This window comes from Lactuca serriola, chromosome 5 (assembly GCF_051521515.1).
Source record: "Lactuca serriola cultivar US96UC23 chromosome 5, Lser_US96UC23_V15, whole genome shotgun sequence".
Lineage (NCBI taxonomy): Eukaryota > Viridiplantae > Streptophyta > Magnoliopsida > Asterales > Asteraceae > Lactuca > Lactuca serriola.
Genome location: NC_136412.1, coordinates 97,541,029 through 97,548,642, shown reverse-complemented (window position 1 = coordinate 97,548,642; position 7,614 = coordinate 97,541,029).

Genomic DNA, 7,614 nt, shown 5'->3' with positions numbered 1-7,614 from the left:
TATCCCTTGATTTCTCTGAGTCAGTTATTTCCAAATTTGACTCGTCCACCATCCTTCAACGATCTAAATTCCCTTAATTCTTCCTTCCTTCCTGTCATGTGACACGAGCAACCACTATCAATATACCATTTGGAGCCAAACTTCTCGTCACGGATTACCTACAAAATTTAAAGAGATTTAGGAACCCAAAGTTGTTTGGGTCCATGTGAGGCTTTCATAGAAATAGGAAAAGTTATTGCTTCATCAACCAAGTAAGATCATTTTACCAAAGTGGAATTCTCTCCTTTTGTAATTTTAAAAACAATAATGTTGTTATCTTTAGGATTGTTAAAAGAAAATTTTTGTTGCTTATCTTTAATTTGTTGCTAGGCAACCTTTTTCTCAAACTTCTTTTCCTCCTTTTTCAAGTGTGTTTCGGACTTTTTTAAGGGAGTTTTAGATTCTAAAACAGTTTTTCCTTTTCCCTTAACATCTTTTGATGTGTTGGCGGATTTTGAAATATTAGTTTTTGGAGAAAATATAGGTTTTGACTTTTCCATAGGCTTCGCTTGGTTTAAGACAATGGTTTTTGAAAAACTTTTGGTTTTGGAATCGATGGAGAGTAAGACTGGGATTTTGAAAAAATTTTAGGATTCGGATTTGGAGAAACATTCGCATTCTGATTTATTGGTCTTTCTTGAATAATAAAGTTGGAATTCTTAGATTTCCATAAATGCCTTCTCTCTTTCAGATTTTTCGTATATCTAGTATTTCGTTGACATTTCTTGGAAACAAATTCCTCTGCTGACTTATGAAAACTAGCCATAGGTTTCACCTTTCTAACAGGAGGGTCAGTTTGTTCAGATGACATATCATTTGGAACATTTTTGGTTCCACTCAGATTGCCTTTCTCGTAGCTTGAATTGACCTTGTTCAGTAGTTTTGCCACGTATCTTCACTTCGTTTTCCAAGAGGTCATATCAGATAGACCTTTGGTTTCATCTGCATTATCAACAGGAGCAGATCAAAAGTATTCGTCGCACCCATCATCATTGTCTTTTTCTAAGAGGGATGATAATTCTAGGGTCTGACTTTTGTTGTGTCCGGAAGTTGCGAAAACCTGGTTCAAGAAAGTTTGAAGCTTCGGAAAAACTGTTTCCTTTTCTTTCAAAACCTTTGAACCATTGTCAGAAATAGGCATATACTCAACTGAATTTTCAGAAATCAAATTTTTCACAGGTTCAGGTTCACTTTTTACAAATTCTGAACAATCAACCACATCCTCCACATAGATTTCACTCATGTCACTTTCATCATCAAATTCAGATACATTTTCAACATCAAGAGTATTTTCTAAACTTAATTAGGTGCCTAATGAGTCAAATTTCTACACAGTATCAGATTTAATTTTTTCTTTATTTTTTCACTCAAAATTTGTTTCAGCATTTCTTTATGTTATTTGGACTATATGTAAGCTTCAGTTTTTTCCAGTTCAACTCTGTAAGAATAAAAGACATCGTCAGATGAGACAATGGAATCGCATTTGTAGCAGACCGCATCGATTTCGTCCTCTTTCAATTCGACAAAGGGCATAATCATTTTATGAATATTCTTGCCTGTTTCACAGTCAATATGTAGCTGAGTCATATTAAAATTAAGATGTGTAGCAATCAAACTGAATATGTTTCTTCATATCAAGAGACAAGAAAAATGAGATATTTGAGAATAGTATGTACCTTGTTGATTACTTTCTTACATTCAATAATCTGCTCGGAGACAGGTTTTGCAGTGAAGCAGTTGTCTGAAGCCTTTCCGCCATTAATGGTGTATCCTCTTTGCTCCAGAACATCATTATGAACCATCATGCACTTTCCCTCGTACCTGGGGACCTCGGCCTTCACAACGAAGCACTCACCATGCATAGGTATGTGAACCTCTTCATCCTCTAAATTAGTCGACCACACTTCAACTCTTCCGAACTCGTCATCATCTTCTTGAAAAATCAAATTAGGCTTAGCATTGTCAGAACTTTTCTTCTTTCAAAGTTCTTCTATCTTCTAAAGATGGTAAGCTTCATCTGTATCTTCTTCGTCCATCTTCTCATTCATTATCTTCAACATACACTCCTTATCAAATGATTTTTTCCATAACAATAGTTGCAGTCATAGCCAGAGTCTCCCATCAACTTTTGCTTGATCTTTTCATGTCTAATATTGTGCTTAAGCATCCTGCTTAAAATATTGTTAAAGTGATCGAAAGTCTGATCAAGCTTTTCATCAGACTTCTGAGCGAAAGCACCAAACTCAGAAAGAAGCATTGTTTGAATGGAATGTTCCAGATCATCATCACTAGAATAAAGCTCTTTTAATCTGTCCCATATATCCTTCGTTGTTTTGTAGGAACTCACCAAACGAAATGTGTCTGGTGTAAGAGCAAATATGATTATCCTCATAGCCTTGATATTGCATAAAATCTTGTTCTTTTCATCTTGAGGAACATTTGTAACCTCAAGAAGAAGAGAGCCATAATCGACTTGAGTTTTAAAAACCTTCCTTGTGGAAGTATTTGAATGTCACAACTCAAAATTTTAAACCTAGAAAAGCCTAAACCCTAACCTAGCACAAGTGAACCTATATTGCACTCCTTGTTGCATTGTAACCTCTATAGCTAATAGGGCTTGTTTATAAGCTAACTAACTAAGCCTAGATTTGAACCTAAGCTAATTTAGGTTGGCTTAATGTAATATAAATCAAAAGAAGAAGGTTTAAAACCAAAATATACATCATATAATAAGGAATTTCGTCCTAACATTGAAATAAATCAAGAATTCAGTCACATAAATCAAACCAAAACTGAAAACCGAATTCCTTTATAGCGTGACCGAATTCTCTTCTTCATTGAGCCAAAACCGATTTCACTTTTCTCCCATTGACTTGAAACCGAACACACTTGTGTGTGTCCCACTTAGGACCGAATTCAAGCTTAAATTCGGTCATATAGGACTGAATTCTCAAGGTTGGGCCCAATAAGCACCGATTTCCTCTTATATATATATATATATATATATATATATATATATATATATATATATATATATATATATATATGTGTGTGTGTGTGTGTGTGTGTGTGTCTGTGTGTGTGTTTAATCGATTTCTCAATTCATATCTCACAACTTCCACCGAATTATTGCCAAATTTTGTTCTCAATATTCATCTGAGAACATCCTCACATCTTCATCCCATATTCATAAATTCCACCGAGTTCATCAACCATATTCAACTCTTTAAATCTTCATCCCACCGATTTCATCCATTTCCCCCACCGAAAACATCTTTCCCTTTATTTCAAATATTCCAAATTAATTTGTAAGTATTCTTTACTTAATTAATTATTTAACACACTATTTAAATTAATTTATTATTAATTTAAGTACGATGATGAATACAATTATTTTAGGGTAACGTTATTTGTGCGTACGCTTACCCGGGGATTGTTACTACAGCACGTTAAATTCCGACATCAACGCACATTTAAGGTGAGTTCATACCCCCATATTTTCCAAGCTTTTTCAATGTTTTCGGGGGGAGAATACAAGTAAAACACAAGTAATCTTGTATTTAAAAATATGATTTTGTTTATTATATTTTCTTACCGTTCGCATACATTTGAACAAGAAACTTACTAAACACGGACAACATTGTGACTACTAGACTTACGAATAAATTACAAAACACGTTAAGACTCAAATATTTACAAGCATAGATTTTAACACGGAAACAAACTCATAAACTAATTTACGTATAGTTTATGGAACGAACGAACTATTTTTACAAAGTTACATGTCATTAACAAAAAGGGGTTTTCACTGTATTATTCGTGAATTTGTTGAGGGAACCAATTTGTGAGACGCGTCTTCGAGTACTTATGTAAGTACCAAGGAAGTCTATCCTTAGGAACTAGAGTCTCCTGGAGGGAGAGGGTGAGTTTGTGTATAGATCCATCCGTGACTGACAATCTCGCGCCCTGACTATTAGCTATAGTCGTTTTGGGTGACAAACGTCATTAACGTTTACGACGTCCGAAGTACGTCGTAGGGTTTAACGTCCATCAGTATGGTAATATGAGCTCACAAAGATAAAACAATGATTTGTTCACGTAATAATATACTTAACAAACAAGGTTCAAGGTTAATAACTATGTGATTACTTAGTATATACATAAGGGTAATACGAAATTAACATTCGACATGCAGTAGGATGTGTGACTTCCGCCTCATTTCCTGTCCGTTGTTTGGTTATGGGCTTAGGGCGGAATCGCCCAATCGAATGTATGTTCGATCTACGCTTCTATAACTCGTATGTACTAATCGATCACAGGAAGGTATTAACATCACTTTCAGCTTACAGAACAAAAACGTTTTGGGCTAGTTTACTAATAAAGCTATAGTTTAACAATGTAAGTATGGGAAAATACTTGTACTTTTCAGTTTCGAAATACTAGAGACAACAAGTCGCTTTTACGGAAAATATAGGGTTTTCCAAGACAGACATCATTATTTTATAAACAAACCGTTTACCATTCAACTAATGAACAATCATTGTTAATTCTATAATTCCTTAGTTTATACATCAAGGTTATGTATGAAGAATATCTGATAGGCGGTGGAATGTGTCGTTTCAGCCTCATTTCCAGTTCCTTGTTTGGTTGTGGGCTTAGGGTAGATCCACACAATCAACTGTCCGTTCGATCTTGGTTTATATATAGCTAGTATAAGCTAAGTGGTCATAGAAGGAACTGGTATTATTATGTTCTTACAAAGAAAATATAGGATTTTCTTAATGAGCACATTCATTACATTATAAAGGTCTATTACAGTTAACTCTATTAGTACTTAGTGAATACGTCGAGGTTGCATACATGAAGACCCGAAAGATACTGGAATGTGTGGCTTCCGCCTCATTTCCTGTTCCTTGTTTGGTTGTGGGCTCGGGGCAGAATCACACAATCGATTTTCTATTTAATATGGATTGTATATAACTTGTATACACTAAGTACTTGTAGGAGGAACTATCATGAGTCATTTATTTATCATTTATTACATCAGGAAATACAGGATTTTCTGGAGAAACATATCATGTTTTACAAAGAACAAAGAACCTATTTTCTAAAACAAAACGCTTATGAACTCACCAACTTTAATGTTGACACTTTCAAAACCACTTGTATTCTCAGGAAACTAGTAGACAGGTACTCGCACAGGAATTCTAGAAGACGGAGCATAATAGCTTCGAGTCTTTATTTTGCTATCTACTTTTGGAGTCAATCAATTATGTTTCAAATACAATGTAAACACTTTAATATCAATACAATGGTTGTTGTTGCTTTTCTTACTATTATTCAATTGTTGTGAGACTATACATGACGTCCTCCGCCCCCGAACGTTTCCGTCGTTCCGATTTGGGGGTGTGACAGATTGGTATCAGAGCATTGTTTATAGTGAACTCAGTATATCAACCTATAAAAGATATACAACTATAAATACAATGGGGCCGAAGTGCTCTGACTAAAAGTATACTTTTAAAATGTAAGTATTTTCTGAGAAGTATACAAACAAGCATACATACTAAGAACAAGTAACACAAGAAGTACAAAAAAAAGTATTTAGATGTTGGACACTACAGTCAAACCTGGATAGTTATGTAATCATATCTGGAATAAATATAGCCTGATCAACTATATTTATTTGAGATACGACCAACATGTGTTTGGGAGTGATAGTGGTGTTGCAACGAGTCTAAAACTTACCAATCCTATATACAAAGGATCTCTAGAACAAAACATAAAGTTAAAATACTATATGATTATTTCATGGTACTGTAAGATAACAATTCTGAAAGCTTACCAAGTCCATATACCAAGAAACCTTAGAAACAATCATACATTAAAATACTATAGGAGTATTTCAGGCACTATAACTAACTTATGTCGAAATTAAAAGACCCTTATTGACAGGTCTATAGTTGCGAAGTGTATGCTTCTAGGGTTATACATAATTGGGATCTTATAGACTTAGAATTTGTGATCTTCGCTCTACTACCTGTTCCTTGTTTCGTTGTGGTTTTGGAGTAGGATCACTTATTCGAAGGTCTATTTAATCTTGGTTATATACAACTTACATGCACTGCGTGGTCATAGGAGGACCCAGTTTAGATCACTAAAAACTTCAAAAGCAATGTTTAACTTAATCTCGTACAATTCTTTAGACATTCCCATTCTTACACGAACAACCTAGATAGATATAGCCACTCCACTGCAACAGCCAACGGAAGAAACAAGGAAGAACATGGAAGAATTCATAAGGACGATTCCGAGAAGGAATCATTCACGGATCATGCGATGGAGCAGAGCACCGTATGTGTCATACTAAGAAATAATAAACACATTATAATCTAGTGAGTTAGTGATTACACTGCTCACACTATGTGTTAGGCTTATCGCCATTTTCATAACAACTAGTAACAGTAAACCATTCACTGGACTTCACTAAGAGGGTAGTCACTACCAGGAAATTCATAAGTCTATTTTGCATGGACCTCTGTTATGAATTGTTTCCAGAACACGGTAAAAGTCGGAACATAACTCACTCAGAACTAAGATAAATTGGATTCAAATAATACTCGGCTTGTAACTACCACTAAAGGCTAACCCTCGTTCAGCTTTTAAACCTATTGGCAGAAAGATGCCACCAAAGAAGTCGAACAGACACAAAAACAATGCACCACTGCCACCACCTTCACAGTGCGAGTTGTCTTTCAGGCGGCAGTAATAGCCGTCATGGCAGCCGCCATGACACAAATCCACACAAGTGGTACCAGTGGAGCAGGTAGTGGTCCTGACCACTCTAACCATGGGGAAAGCCACGGACTCCCAACGGAGTGTTCGTACAAATACTTCATGAATTTTAGACCAAAATCCTTCGATAGTAGTGGAGGATTCATCGCCCTGATGCGATGGTTCGAGAAAATAGAGTCGATCTTTGAGATATGCGTGTGCCCAGAAGGGAGCAAAGTGAAGTTTGCTTCCTACACCTTCTCTGACAGGGCCCTTACATGGTGGAATAGCCATATCAAGTCACTGTCCCTACCAGTGGCAAACATGATGGGCTGGGAAAATCTAAAAGAAATGATGCTAGAAGAGTAATGCCCGAGGGGCAAGATAGAAAAGTTAGAGCAAGAGTTGTGGAACCTTACCATGGCAGGCTCGGACATAGTAGCCTACACCGATAGATTCAGCGATTTAGTCACGCTATTCCCTGGGATGGTTACCCCGGAGAGCAGGAAGGTAGAGAGATACATTTGGGGAATATCGCCTCCAATCCAAGGAAACGTGAGAGCAGTGAAACCCCTTATGTTGGACAGTGCCAAACGACTGGCTCGAACACTGGTGGACCATGGAGTCCACCAAGGCATAATGACCCCCGTTCCTAAGTCAACCAAAGGGTGTGACGATAAACAGAAATCCAGGATCAATAAGAAAAGATAGTCAAAATAAGAGCCCTCAGATGGACAACAGATGGTTGCGGTTCATGCTGCCACGACACCAACCACTCCAGCACCTAACAGTCAATATGCT